The sequence below is a fragment of the Pan troglodytes genome, chromosome 4 (assembly GCF_028858775.2).
Source record: "Pan troglodytes isolate AG18354 chromosome 4, NHGRI_mPanTro3-v2.0_pri, whole genome shotgun sequence".
Lineage (NCBI taxonomy): Eukaryota > Metazoa > Chordata > Mammalia > Primates > Hominidae > Pan > Pan troglodytes.
In genome coordinates, this window is record NC_072402.2 from 56,538,698 (window position 1) to 56,553,959 (window position 15,262).

The 15,262-nt window shown below is 38.6% G+C and overlaps 1 non-coding gene across 1 annotated transcript; it reads right to left on the reverse strand.

The window, feature by feature from the left end:
- Positions 1-13,872: 13,872 nt before the first annotated feature.
- On the reverse strand, positions 13,873-13,976 carry LOC112207344 (small nucleolar RNA U13). Its single transcript, XR_002941774.1, has one exon. It is a non-coding gene; the product is annotated as a small nucleolar RNA U13 (small nucleolar RNA).
- Between the last annotated feature and the right edge of the window lie 1,286 nt (positions 13,977-15,262).

The window sequence follows — 15,262 nt, forward strand, 5'->3', positions numbered from 1 at the left end:
ATCAGTTATCATGTAAATTATGTAACAGTGTCCCTTGCACCTTACTTCTATGACTCATTCTTTCATGATTAATTAGAATTTATAAAGATAGCTTTGCAAAATTTAATGCACTTGCGCCTTTTCTATGATATAGTCAGCTGTAAATTAGTGGTTCTCATGGAGGCGAGAGAAACATGTATACTTGAAACAACTCTTCAGGTGATTTGAACCATCTTCAACAAAATCACAGCTGTGGATGGTATCTGGACCACATAATCTCCACTTTTCACTAAAGACTCAAACTTTTATACAGGCTATTGTCTTGCTCTTCTCAATTCTTCTTTTGATGATGGTACAAAAATTATAAATGGAAGAGCAATCAAAAAAGAGTGATTTCAACTTGTTTTATTTTTTTATTTGTGAGAAATTGTAAAATGGGGGTCTTGTTAGAGTTGGCTTCTGAAGGTTAAGAATAAATTGTTTTTAGAGAAGATTCTCTTTGTTCTAAAATGAGCCAGACATTCATTGAGAAGCCTATTAAATAACAGCTTTAGTCAAAAGAGTAAAATACAGCAAATACCCACCTGCTCTTTGAGAACATAATAAAGTGACCATAAGATCATATGTGGATGCTGCAGAATATTGAACAGTTAGTGTATAACGCAAATTGGAGGGCACTTTATTAGCTAAAATTTTTCCCCAAATATGTAAAATATTGGGTTCACTATTGTAATAGCTCTTTCTGGGTGGAGAAGTTCTAGTTATATATTGTAGAAGTTTTAGTTACACATTGTTCTAATTACATATTATAGATTCTAATACAGGAAACAGATTTACCCCTGTTAATTATGCAGGGACAACTGGAAAGGAAAAGGTCACCTATACTGAGCAAATGACTGGAAGTGTGAGGTTTCCAGGCTCAAAATAATGAGTGAATTAAGATTTATTTTTGGCCAAAATGAAAAAGCCAACCTCTACCACCTGGTCTTTGGATGGGAACTTTGAACCTGATAAGACATCAGCAAGTGCTGAAATTCCAAACTTGCAATAAAAAGTGTTCAATAGCATACTTTGGTTTAGGTGGGTATTGAATTTTTAAACGTGCCTGTAGTAAGCTGGTACCAGGAGATGCAACATTTAGGAAACACCATTGCCTGACTGCATATGGGGACCCGGAAATCTCTGGGATCACAAAGCATTAAAAGTGTGTTGGCGATACAATCTAGAAGCCATCCTTAATCTCACCCCCACACCTTATCCAGGTCTAATCAACACACCTACAGAACGTGTCCCCATGGCTTCACACTTTCCGAGTCCCCTCTGAATCTCACCTGAACCATTCTCATAGCTTCTAACTGCTCACCCTGTTTCGAATCTTGCCAGCTACAATCTATTCTCCATACAAACACATCTTTTGAAGTTACTAATCACACCCTGCCACTCCCCCTACTTGTGAGGCTCCAGTGATTTCCCATCACAGGAATATTAAAATCTACATCGCCACCAGACTCTCCGGGACCATCCCTGCTTTTCCCTCACTTTCACCTCCACTCCTGTGCTCCAGCCAAATGGATTGCTTTCCGCTCCTTCAGACCTCACCTCAAATGCCCTGCCCTCGGAAAGTCCCGCCCTGACTACCCCTCACTCTTCATCAAATCACTGAAATTTAGCTCTCGGATAACACTTAACATTTTCCTCCTTATTTTTCTGCTGTTTGTCTATTGGTCATCCTGTTGATTTGTTGGGTTATTGACTGCTTCTTCCAACTAAAATGCAAGCTCTATGAAATCAGGGCATCCTTTTTATCCCTAATGCCTGGAACAAGGTCTGGTATTTAGTGAGTGGACAAATATTCGTGGAATTTACAAGTGAGAATCCCTCAGAGATTGACAGACATTGCTTCAAAAGAGAAGTGGCATAACATACCCCCAATTTTGAGAAAGTTGGGAAATCATAATCATTATAGTTGAAACCTCAAAATAAATATCCCCTTATTTTGTACTCCAATCTGATGAAGTGGGACGTACTAGTTCATCATGTTGTACCAAAATTATTTTTAATTATTTAAAGTTATAACTTATTTTATTTTTACTTGATAGGTAGGTAGACCTGATCATATCAAAGTTCTTTCAGTTTAGCATTCAAAGTTCTATTGTTGCAAAGAAAAGGAAAGCTTTTACACTGTTGGTGGGAGTGTAAATTAGCTCAACCATCGTGGAAGACATTGTGTCATGTAATTACATTTTTAGCACAGTGTTAACTAACTGGTATAAGATTGATTTTATTTACTTGCCCAATTGCATTTAAATCAGTTAAAATTCATCCAACTAATTCAATAGTATAACTGTGGCCAAGTCTGAATATAAAACATTTGAAGCAATGATTACAATGTATTTCAGAAAGAAAATCTGAACAGCAAGGATTCAGCTAATCCAGCAACATACTTCAATGAAACAAAACTCTTCAGTCTAACCATAGATTTATTCAACTGTGCTCTTTGTTTTTATTGTATTATGTATATTCCTAGGAATATTATTCTCTGGGGGCAGTTTCGATTTCAACCATGGAAAAGATTTTCTCTGGAAAAGATTAATTCCTAATTCCTCTAGGCTGGACAATATGTTCCTAGTAGATTTCAGTGATAGATGGATGCACTTTCAGCCTCTGTAGAGAAACAATTCTAGCTGGTTAAAGGCCCTAAGCCTTCTGGAAATTTAAACATACCCACGTGCATTTCTTCTTTTTTCCTAGAGCAGACCATCAAATTGATGTAACTCTGGGTGGTGATGAGTGAGAAAACACAAGGCCAGCCCAAGGAAGCAGTCGCTTCCTTTATCTTTCCTGATAACAGTTGCTTCTCCTCTTCATCACTGAGTGTGTCTCAATGCATACACGAACTGCAGCCACTTCCCTATGTATGTGCCTCTGTCTCTTTAATTTGATGTTGAGCTTCATGAGGTCAAATATTGTTTCTTAATCATGTGTATCCCCAGCTCCTAGCCATACACGTTGTACATTGCAAATGCCTGAACAAATATTTCTTGCAGTGAAAAAGCAGAATCAGTAGTGATCTCACAAGGCTGCTGGATGTCTGCTCTTCCTTGCAGCCGAAGGATCCTCTAGAGAAGACTCTCATTTCTTTTCTTCTTTTTTCTGTTCTTGGACTCCGTGGAGGAGTTTGAGAGTTCTAACACCCATTTTAGGATTACTAATATTAAAAAGCCATGTGGGGAGTATTGGAGGTGGTGGAAGCCCACTTGTTAAAAAGGGCCTCATCTTAAATAAATAATTAAAGAGAAATAATTATTTAGAAAAAAAAATAATGACTCAACCAAGACGACAGGTTTGTCTCTTGAATGAGTAGGCATTTGGTTGAGATAAACAAACATTGCCAGTGGCAAGAGATCCTGCTTCCTGTTGCTAGGCAGAGGTCATGCTGGCTTTACTTAGATGGTGGTGTAAGTTTCCCAGCTGCTTCAAGTGCTTATTCAAGAGAAACTGAAAAATAAAAAATAAAAATGGAACAGGGGACAATGGGGAACTGGGCTCCCCCTAACCTGCTGAATAGGTCTGGTGTGGTTGTTCTCTGACAATTTTGGGAAAACTCTCCTGAAGAAACTGAGTTAGCTATCACCGGAAACAAAACGAGATCAGATAAGACAGAGAATGAGGGCCATTGTTTCTCCAAGAGAGAAAAGCACTTGATTACATTGTGATTAGACTATTAAGACAAGATTCACCTGGTAGGACTAGTAGGTGAACAAAAGTGGTAAAGAATGGCCAGGGCCATGGGAAGGGCAACCTCATGGCAAAATTGGGCAACTCTTCCGAGAATAATGAAAGAAAATATTTGAAGCCACTTGAAAGACCCTAAGCTTGGATGGAAAACAGCATGGATTTGGAATCGGACACACCTATCTTTAGGACCCCAGTTCTATTCAGCTGAGAAATTCTTTAACTATTCAGAGAAAGAATAACTCATTTTTTAACTGCTAAGGGCAAGTTCCTTAATCTCTTTGAGCCTTTGTTTTCTCATCTCTAAAATGAGAATAATCACTTGAAAGTTATCAACTCTCTTCCCAGAAAAAAGCATATATCCAAAAAAACTTTTTTTTTTTTTTTGAGACGGAGTCTTGCTCTGTCGCCCAGGCTGGAGTGCAGTGGCGAGATCTCGGCTCACTGCAAGCTCCGCCTCCCGGGTTCACACCATTCTCCTGCCTCAGCCTCCCGAGTAGCTGGGACTACAGGCGCCTGCCACCACGCCCGGCTAATTTTTTTGTATTTTTAGTAGAGACGGAGTTTTACCGGGTTAGCCAGGATGGTCTAGATCTCCTGACCTCGTGATCCGCCCGCCTCGGCTTCCCAAAGTGCTGGGATTACAGGCGTGAGCCACCGCGCCCGGCCGCATGCACTTTTAAGGAGTTCACAGATGTTCTGCAGCCCAGTCGGCCTCTTGAGAATAAAAACACTACCTTACATTTTTTTTATGCTGAGATAAATTTTCTACTTCACAGAACTTTTCTTAAAATAGATGATTCATTATAAAATATATAATGAATATAGAAAAGAGTATAGAGAAATGCTATTATTTATCAGTAAGAATTCTCTTTTAACAAGGATCACTATGATTCACCAGCATATTTATTATTATTATAATGATAACTATAGCTTAACACTTCGCAAAATGTGGCCCCAATTTTTTTTTGTCAAAATTATGTTGGTTGCATGCTTAAGAATCAAGAATTCTGCCTCCAGAAATTCTGATCCAGAAGGTTTGAAGTGTGTCCAGGAATCTACATTTTTAACATAATAAAACCACTTTAGTTCCTAAATAAAGCTTAAGAATAGACAAAATTTGGATTCTAGCCCATCTGCTTTTACTATTAGAGGTAGTATCTATCTGTTTGGCTTTCTGCATTTTACATTCTACTCATTTAAAGTAAAAGGATCAACCTGTACTTTGTGTTCCACCATTTTGACTAACTATTTTGAAAGATTCCATTCAATGTCAGAGTAATGTACATCATAGTTATATGTGGAACAGGGAAATCAGCTGAGTCCAATGTTCTCAAGGGAGCTAGCAGTCAAAATATGTCCTTATGTTCATACACCAGGGGTCAGTTATTAGCTAAGGGCTCTCAGCAGTGCCCAGGGCACAGCAAGAAGTGAAAGCAAACAGGTAAAAGCAATGAAGACCATAGACAAAATCTATGGTTTACAAAAGCCATACAAAGGATTGTAAAAGACTGGCAGTACAGGACCATTTGGTATGGAGCAAATAGCCACAAATAGCTTAATTATTCCCAAGACCATTATGTTTTAGGCAGAGGAAAATAGTCGACGTCCATGATGATTATTTTATTTATTTAAAAATTTGGAAATATGCATCAAATAGTTTGTTTAAGAAGGAAATCAAGTGCATAATATATTTTAGAAAACTTCCTATCCAAAATTCAGAAGATTTTTTAATTCAACTCACAAGAAAAATGTTACCTTCTGAAATTATTTGTCTTTGAAATACGAAAGTATATGTTGTCCCTTATCATAAAGATCTCACAAAAGATACAAAGCTATTAAACAGTCTGGTCACAAACCCTAGCCAGACTCAGACTGCAGCAGAAAAGATATTAAAAACTACTGAGTGCTATGAGAGTTTTCTGACAGCTGAGGGCAAACCTAGAAGGGATTAATTTTCATCCTGTATAAAAAACTAGATTTCATTTTCAAAGAAATTTTCAAATTTCCCTTTAAAAGATAATATAATAATAGCACATCATGAAGACATTTCATAGTAATTGATAAATAGAAAAACTTTCTTCCCAAATGTTAGAGGATTGCCTAAAGCATCAAATAGAAGTAAACAGAACTTCAAGGGGAAAGCGTCCCATGAGGGGGATTAAAAACCCCTCCCTTTAAGGTTCTGATTAGCTATAATTGCTCAGTAACCACCTGCAGTTAATGACAAACTCTGGCTAAGCATAGGGCAGGTTCAAGGAGAGTAGCCTCAGAGTCATTTCAGACACTTGGTGGATTCTTTCCAAGAGTAACAACATAAACCCCAGGGATAAACACTTGATAATTTTTCTAAAGAAAGTGACACCAAAGATGCCAATAGGGTTATATATAATTAGTGTGCCATTAAAGAGATTTGAGTAAGACCTACCCAGGAGATTTTCTTTTTGCTCACTAGATGCTGCTTGTCTGAACAGGTTTAGGCCTATTTTTGCCTCTTTTTCTTTCACAAAAGCCAAGGACAATAGAGAGATAATGGGACACATTTAGGAAAATGAAAACAGGAATTTAATATGCACCCCCCCACACTCCAGGTAATCCTTGAGTATTGGTGCTGTTCCCAAATGCAATGGGAAGAATGATGATGAGTAGTAATTCCTGCTGCTGCTGGATGATTAAAAGTTTAAATACGGCACATAAAAAATAAATATAAGGTACCAGAAAAAGATTATTCTGTACTTGGATTGAATTACTTCCTTTTGGCATATGAACTGTGTTTTCTTGTGAAATTCATTTTGGTTTAAGCGGTGAGCTGCGGCTGCCAGCTAGCCCTCCACTAGTGGGATGTGCTGAAAAGAACACAAAGGCATTAATAAGTTTGTTTTTCAGGTCATGGAGCCTAGTGCCTGCTGTGATGCCTCTATGTTTGTGTTCTTCCACAAGCCATTTAAATATATTATTTAAACACCTAACCTATGAGACTAGAGATCTGAGAAGATTTGAGGAGAAACAAATTGAAAGCCTCAGCAAACTAAATAAAACCCAAAAGGGAAATACAGCCAGTATGGGGTAAGAGGAAGGCAAAGTCAATAAATATAAAAGGGAAACAAAGAATTTTGCCAGTAACCACCCCTAACAAGTTCAGAAGTTGGTTGAAAGATTTTCACTGCTAAGTATAATTCCACAAAGGGCGTACAATGATCTTGGAATTATCCCTGTTCCAGGTAGGGATGCCAAGGTCTCTGCTTTTTTGCAGGCATCCAGGGACGGAACTTACATGCAATAAAGCCACTGTTTGCACCTTCCAGTGCCCAAAATCCTTATCATTTTCTTCTTTGACCGTGAAGACAATATGAGCAGGCCCCAGACATGAGACATGGTGCATGCCTGCAAATGAAATGTCTGGGGCTAGGGAATACAGTCCACTTTCCAAGTCTGTGACACCTTCCTACTTTTGCATCAGAGCCTTCTGGGTTTCAGGAGAGGCTCCTTTTAGAGTCCAGACTCTGACCATGTCACAGAGAAGTTGACTGGTGAATACTCATCTTGTTTTATGCAAATGATCTTACTTCTGACCTAACATGTTAGTCTGAAAACTTGCCCACTCTAATGAACTCAGAAAGGATGAGGAACAGGAAAGCTGCCCTTGATTCATGACTCTAGCTCCAGCTGTACTTATGATAATGGATCCGGGCTGGGCGCCCTTGGGAAAATGTGTATTTGGGGGAGGATGATGCCTGGACAGTATATTGAGATTTCCTGTGCTGCCATGAGCAATTTGTGACTTAATGACTATATTTATAGGTACATTACAGGTCCTTTATCATTTCAGAAATCAATGAAGTAATTTCCATAGGAAGTTGGAGTGATTTGTGGCTGTATCAGCTGCCTCTATTTATTTTATCATAAAGAGAAAAAGAATTCATCCATTAGGGAGAACTGAAAATGGAATAATTTGTCGGAAGGAAATCTGGCTTCAAGAAGATTGAATGAAAAGTTGTATAAAGAAAGACACTACTTAAAAGAAAAAGATATAGTGTTTCTAGTGGTAAAACCTCTTACAAATTATTAGGACATCTTTTATTTTTCTACCGTGACTACCACTTAATGCTAAGAGCTACCATTTATCAAGGACTTGCTACATGGCCAGACCCTTACAAAAATTTTTGCATGCTTTACCTCCTTCAATCCTGTTACCCATTCCATACCTTACAGATGAGGAGAATGAGGCTCCGAGAGATGTAATAATTGCAATTATTACAAGGAGATGTAGTAACTTGCCCAAGTCATAGAGCCAGCCAAAGGGGCAGAGCTGGCTTTGAACTCTGTTTTATCTCATCACAAATCGGTTCCTCTAAGTCACTGTTACTATATTTCTATGACTGGACTGAAGTTATTTGATCATTTGTGTAAACAGCTGTGTTTTGACCTTACAAATTCATTTTACTGTATGCGTGTCTATATAGTCATATGCAATTTATTTATTCATCCCTTCAACAAATACTTATTGGACACTTACCTTATACCAAAACCATGCCAAGCACAGGAGACTTAAAAATGAAAAATAAGGTCTTTCTCCTCAATGAGTTTATATCAGGAAAATAGCATAGGATTATATTACAGTACGTACAATAATGCAAGACTGTAAAGGGCATAAAAGCAGAGCAGAGGCATGGTCCGAACACAGCACTGGAAGACTTCACCATTTGTGTCAAATTACCAACTATTTTTCCAAAGTTACTGATTTCAATTCAAATTTAAGATAACAAGCAAAGGAGTTGATATTGTTTTCTTGGTTTTGGGAAAACTCCCATTTGGATATCTGCAGAGCACACAGGAAAGGGTGTATTCCTAGACAAGGGAAATATCCTTCTTCCAAATATAGATCCTCTAGGAAACTGTGTTCTGAATTTAGAAACCAACTTCAAACTTTGGTGCTTGCAAAGTGGGTAGGCTGAGTTAAAGCAAAACTTGGAATGGCTACATATATTTCATTTTCATCTTTCCATTTCCTTGGCAATCCTAGAATTAGGTACAAAAAGATTTGCAAACAATAATTTTATATTGTTTGCACACAATAGTCTACATGTTACCTTGGTTAGCAAAACATGAGTTTCTTTTCAAAATTAAAGCTTTCAATATAAGGAGAAATGGCTTTAAAAAGCTGTAATATTCATTCTATGAAAGCCGCATTTAACAGTCTGTGTACTAACTAAATCCTAGTTTTTGTTCCTGAATGAAAAAGAAAAATGCCTTGTAAATACAAATTGAGAAAAATGATAAGGGCTAAATTCACATTATAGACAGCATGTTGGAAGGAGTGACATGATTGCTAGACTTTTTCAAAATGCATACCGGTGTGGGTCGTATATTTTATACCCGGCATTCATATATCTCAATCAATCATCAGGGCAATCTTAGGAAATAATCCAGTTAAGTTTTTCTTCCCTTTCCTCCTTTCCGTTCCCGTCCTCCAGTTGAGGAAGTAGAGCCTTTAAAATTGTCATGAACTCCATGGAGATCATCTAGCTAATAAAAAGGATAAGGGCAGGACTCAGCTCCACCTGAATCAGAGCGCAGTATGCTACACTATGTGGCATGCAAATTATAACTAGAAATATGCAGCAAGCTCCTTGGTGTTAAAATAAAAATGATTTCTAATTATGCTTATGCTGTAATGTATGAGGAAAGCTATTTATATTTTATTTATTTAATAAATATTTATTGAAGGAAAATTACTGTGTTAGGAGAAACAACAGGAACCAAAAGATAAACAATGCTATAACTCTCTTCAACTGGGAAGATCTATGTATATCTACCTATGCATATAGGAAGAGACATCTTCTCTAAACACAATCTGAAAGTAGTCTATAATACGAATAATGAAATAAACACAGCTCCCTTTTTTTGTATGTTTGGGGCAGCTGAAAAAAAAGGATGAACATATACAGGGATGAAAGATTTATGTACAATCCTGTTTATACTTAAGTTTACAACCCTATTCATTTGTTTGAAATGAGCTTTATGTCACAACTGCCTTTAGACTCACTGTGTCTGGGGTAAAGGTCAGTGTCGTAGTTCCTGAATCACGACTGGGTTCAGGCAATATTGATACATCCTGACACTTGCTGTCAAGACCTAGCTAATAATTATGCTACTGGATTTGGGGACTTCATAATGAAATTTTTCAGAACTTATACTGGCGAATTTGACATTTTATTCTTTGTTTTCAGACATGAGCTGAGGTATCCAAATTCATAGAGGCTGCTGCATGATAGAATACTATTCTTATATGTCAGAGACAAGAAAGTGACCTTTTGTACTTCTTCAGGCTGTGGATGGAGACTGTCCTTACATGTATATCTGCAAAGCCTCTCTCTATGTGTCTGTATCTCTCTCCCTACACGCTTCACTTTCATCCTCAGCTCTCATTAGAGAATTTGTCCTTTCCTATTCCCCAGAAGCACACAAGTTTTGAAAATCAATTTCAATGCCTTTTAAATAAAGTTGTTTCCTCCCCCAAATACATTTTGCCCTTGAATTCATATTCCTTTATGGAATTCAGGCATATCCATCAACTCATCAGTCAGAATCCTGAATATGACTTGAAATAGATTCCCTTAGGTAAAAAATAATTTTGTGAAAGTGCTTTTATTACTTTCAGTTTAACACTTCTGAGTTCTCACTTTGACTTTTTAAAAACTCATGCATTTCTAATTTTTTAAAGTCACAGACAGGTAAAAGTCTCAGAATCAGTGAGCCATTGTCATTAATCATTTTTAAAAGCACCAGAATAATTGTGCAGAATTAAAAAACATAAAAAGGTTATTTTTGTCATCTCTGACTTTATTCTCATCCTAACCATGCTGTGAATATTACTTTATGATAGCATGTATTTCACCCAGGTAGAAAACTTGTATTCATATGCTTGCTGAAACACTAAGTCTCTTGTCCAGTCTAAAAGTGATGTCATTTCCTCCACACCACTTGCGAAGCTTTGTTTTTAAGGAGTCATTGTGTTATTATGAATTATATTGTTTCATAAACAGTTCCATTGTCCTGGATATGTACTCCCGTATGTTAGTAAAGACCGAGAAGGAGAAGGGCAAGGCCTGAGGTCATGTACTCTCATTTTGCATGGACCTGTGACTCTGGAGAGAAATTGTTACCAGCCCATGGTTACAAATAGTAAGCAACAGACTCTCCACTTAGCACTGGGTAAAATATGCATTTTTAATACCAGAAATACATAAATGTGGTCCTGTATTCTTTCCAGAGGGGATGAAGGTAGAATGGAGTTGTTTCGTTTTAATACAGAAAAGCTCAATGGAAGTTTTATAATCTTTTAAGTGAACAATAGGGAATTACATCAAGATTATTGGAAACGTCTTGGCAAATGCCTTTGAACTGCTAGAACATAGCTCACGTTTTCAAATGTATATGTGTATAAATACATGCTTTTTAAAATTAAAATATATTTGAGTCAATGACCAGACTGAGATTCCCAATATGCAAATTTATAATTAAAGAGATTTTGTTTTCTGTTCTTTGGGGATTGGGATATCAGTCATTGCAATGAGCAATTGTGTCCTTATAGCTTTGGGTTTTTATTATTTGCTTATGAAAAACTCCAAAAGAATTATTGGCTCAACATTATGACTTCCTTGGCAGCCCCTGCTTCATGCAGTCGTGCTGCTTTTCTGTAAGGTTGTAGCATTTTCCACTTGCAGTATTCTTCTTACTTTCACTTTGTTGGTTATCACAGCCCACAACTGCTGCTAAATGCCATTTTCCTTCCAATGAAGGGCCAGTTATAGTGGATAATACATGTGCTCCCTGAGGCTTTAATTAAGTTAGCGTCTGCGTCAACCTAAGCATGTGACAGTTCATGAAAGGAACTCTAGATATTAAACAGCATGGAGCTATTTGAAGAGTGAAATATATCGTGTGTGAAGAACAAAAGAATCTGCAGGAGGTTTCAAAGCAGTGAAGCTGGAGTCTTACGGCATTCTGCATTAGCTGCTGCATTCTTTTGAGGAAGCTCTTGTTCTTCTTCCACTAGGTGATTGACACCTGGGACGGGGTGTCCTCTGTTGTTATTACTAACATGACTATATCACATAAGGAAAACTATACTGAATCCTGCTGAGGGCATTTTCAGGCCAGGCCTAATTCTCACAGATGATAAGCTGCATTAGCCCAAAGTGGCCGACCTGCTTGGAAAGAAACTATTTTATCTATTTAGCTTGCTCTGGAAATAGCAATGGGGCCATCATATTTCAAAGATGAGCAATGTTATTTATCCCATATTCATTGTAAAATGTTTTCTTACATAAAAGTGGGAATTCATTGACCAGATTTTCAACTCCCTCAAAAAAGATAAAATGCCAATAGAAAAACACCTCGATAATCTAGCTCCACAACAAATGCTCCGAGAATCCTACTTGTCTGGCTAAAATTTCTCTGAAGATCTCTCATTTCTGCTCTCAGAAGCACAACATGCAACCTGGTTATTGCTATATTTACCCTTGTTTTCTCATAGGATGCTCTCACAGGCAGAGTGGGAGCTAAATTGGGCTCTGATAGGGTTTCCTCATCCTGAACCCATTTTCTGAGCACGCTGCATTCATAAATAGCCTGCCAGGCTTTGGGCTTCTGAGGTCACCGTGCTTCACACAATTGTTCTCCGCAGGACTACGTGAAAGACAGTGCCTGGGCTGAGGCCTGCAGTTCCTGGAAGCTGGGTTTCTCAGCATTGAAGGGCTATCTCTCCTCAAAGAAAAGCACAGCCCTGCTGTGGAGGGCGACCTTGGTCATTGTTCTTGGGGCCTGTGACTTCAGAAGTGGAGGTTGCTTCTGAAATGATAGGACCAACCTCTAACCTGATACCATCTGGCTCTCAGGACACCTATATAAATAGCAAATTGATAGCTGTAATAGAATAAATGCTTTGTAAACTCTCCTATACTTAAAAGGAATGCAAATTAAGGTATGATCTGAATACTTTTCCCTCCTGCTTCCTTGACACCCTTCAGGCTTAATCCTATCAGACGTCAGAAAGAGTAAGTTGATAAATGTAGTGACTTGCCATTAATCAATTAGAGGAAGATGTTTTGTAGATACATGCAGAAGGTGAAAAAAATCTAACAATTAGCAGTTTGACCAAGAGGTTTAAGAAGGTAGTATGAGGGAAACAATAAAGAAGAGCATTAGGAATTTGCTGCTAATTTATTGATATAAATATATTATGTTGCCATGTAGCTATAGGTAGATATAATATACAGCTGCAATTAGGAGATCACAGTTCAGTTATCACTATCACATTAGTTTTTTTCCCATTGGCTTTTCTCTTATTTTTAATGACTTACTGCAGTTTATATAAAGTCCATGAAAATTTCCTAAACTAAACATCCTGATAGTTTTCATTTATTTTCAAGGTTGCTGTAAAGTTGAAAAGCAAAAACAAAACAAATGAGTTCATTACTTTTCTCCAAAGCTCAGTAATTTATGGCAACCTGCAAGCTTTAGGGAATGTCACCTTTTGAGATAGAGCAGAGAGGTAGTAAAAACTGAAGATTCGATAAACAACTTACTTTTAAAATGTGTTCAAATATATTTTGGACCCATCTTTATAGGGAAGTCCATGAAGACTTTTCAGGCTGTGAAGTACTTGAATGATTATCATTAAATATCTTAGACATATGATGTGATTTAAGGTACTATAATGAACTAGTCTATACCTAATATTCTGAACAAGGAATAAACCATCTCTGTGGTTATTGTTCTCCTTGTACCTCTCTCTGACAGCCTTTCCCTCCCTTCCTTGCAAAGGCAGCCACTCTACATTACCTGTAAATGTATTTGAAGTCAAACCACTAAATAAGCACACAATATCCTAAACAGTACAAAATGTTGACTACTTATTTTCACACAGTTTCTGATGAAGGCAGGGATACTACTATATCTCAGTTTGCGATATAATTGAATATACTTTCTTACCTACCAAACATAAGAAATGCTTGAGAATATAAGTCAAAGCAATGTCTTTCATATTGTTATGAATAGATACTCCTAAGAATATGAAAAGGAAATTAACAGTGTCAAGTATCAATACTGTTATTTAAATAAGAGTCAGTCTTTCCTTTTCTTTCCCTTTCTTCAGGTCAGTTGGGTAATAAGCTGAAGTCGTAACAAGGTTTGAGGGTGGCACATATCACATCCGTGTGTGAACCCTCAATCATCATGCTCGTAAACTACAAAAGGATCTGATTCAATCTTTTTATGTGAAAATAATTTTACCGACTTGGAACTTAAAAAAAAAAAATTTCCATCACACAGGATTACATTTGGCCTGTCATGTTTGCATTGGCCTCACCTATATTTACACAAAGTAATATTCTTTCTCTTATAGTTACCATTCTGTGTTCTTCCCCTTGGGCCACATTCCTGGCTTTAGAACACACACACACACACACACACACACACACACACACACACGTAGAGTAAATAGCCTCAGAGGTAATAATCTGAAGACCTCAAAACCACCTGTCAATCCATTTAAATCAATTCCAACTGATTATTTGACTAAATTTACTTATGATTGGATTAAACTGACAGGCACATCGTTGAAATGAACCCACAAAAGAGCTTCTTGATCCAATAAAACAGAAGTTATGAAAATGAAAAACAAAATTGCCAAAGTCATAGTTTGTCTTTAAGCCAACCTTATCTGGGGCTTGGTGTTTCTTTCCAAAGCTCAACTAAAGGGCTTTCTACTTTGTATCATCTATAAGGACTGTACTACTGAGAGGTGACAGAGTGCTGGCAGCCCTTGCTCGCTCTTGGCGCCTCCTCGGCCTGGCACCCACTCTGGCCAAGCTGGAGGAGCCCTTTAGCCCGCCGTTGCACTATGAGATCCCCTCTCTGGGCTGGCCAAGGTCGGAGCCTGCTCCCTCGGCTTCCAGGGAGGTGTGGAGGGAGAGGCACAGGCGGGAATGGAAGCTGCGCATGGTGCTCGCGGGCCAACACAAGTTCCAGGTGGGCATGGGCTCTGTGGGCCCCGCACTGGGAGCAGCCGGGCTGGCCGCGGCAGCCGGGCCAGCAGCTGCAGAGGGTGCACCAGGTCCCCCAGCAGTGCTGGCCTGCCGGCACTGCTCTCGAATTCTCGCTGGGCCTCAGCTGCCTCCCCGCAGGGCAGAGCTTGGGACCTGCAGCCTGCCATGCCTGAGCCTCCCTGACAAGCTCTGCCCCCTGCTCTGTGGCACCTGGTCCCACTGACGCCCAAGGGCTGAGGAGTGGGGGCACACGGCGGGGGACTGGCTGGCAGCTCCGTCTGTGCCCCGGTGTGGGATCCACTAGGTGAAGCCAGCTGGGCTCCTGAGTCTAGTGGGGACTTGGAGAATCTTTATGTCTAGCTAAGGGATTGTAAATACACCAATCAGTACTCTGTGTCTAGCTCAAGGTTTGTAAATACACCAATCAGCACCCTGTGTCTAGCTCAAGGTTTATAAATGCACCAATCAGTGCTCTGTGTCTAGCTAATCTAGTGGGG